This window comes from Penaeus monodon, chromosome 22 (genome assembly GCF_015228065.2).
Source record: "Penaeus monodon isolate SGIC_2016 chromosome 22, NSTDA_Pmon_1, whole genome shotgun sequence".
NCBI lineage: Eukaryota > Metazoa > Arthropoda > Malacostraca > Decapoda > Penaeidae > Penaeus > Penaeus monodon.
In genome coordinates, this window is record NC_051407.1 from 19,227,433 (window position 1) to 19,227,633 (window position 201).

The 201-nt window shown below is 25.9% G+C and overlaps 1 protein-coding gene across 1 annotated transcript in view; it reads left to right on the top strand.

Annotated features, from left to right (window-relative positions):
* LOC119587349 (GTPase-activating Rap/Ran-GAP domain-like protein 3) overlaps window positions 1-201 on the top strand; it is a 420,180-nt gene that overhangs the window by 179,434 nt on the left and 240,545 nt on the right. The gene's annotated exons all lie outside the window — the stretch shown is intronic.

Sequence of the window (201 nt, forward strand, 5' to 3'; positions counted from 1 at the left end):
GATATTAACAATTCAAAAATAAAATAATACACTTTTTGTATGTGCTTCAATCAAGCATTAATAAAAATTTTCATTTAACAAAATAACATTCAATCCACAAACTACATTTTTTCTCTTTTAATCAAGTAGTATATTTTTTCCAGCAAAATTGGTGAGATTAATTAATAGCGTCTAGAGTTTAGCGACGGAACTAAAGTTCGC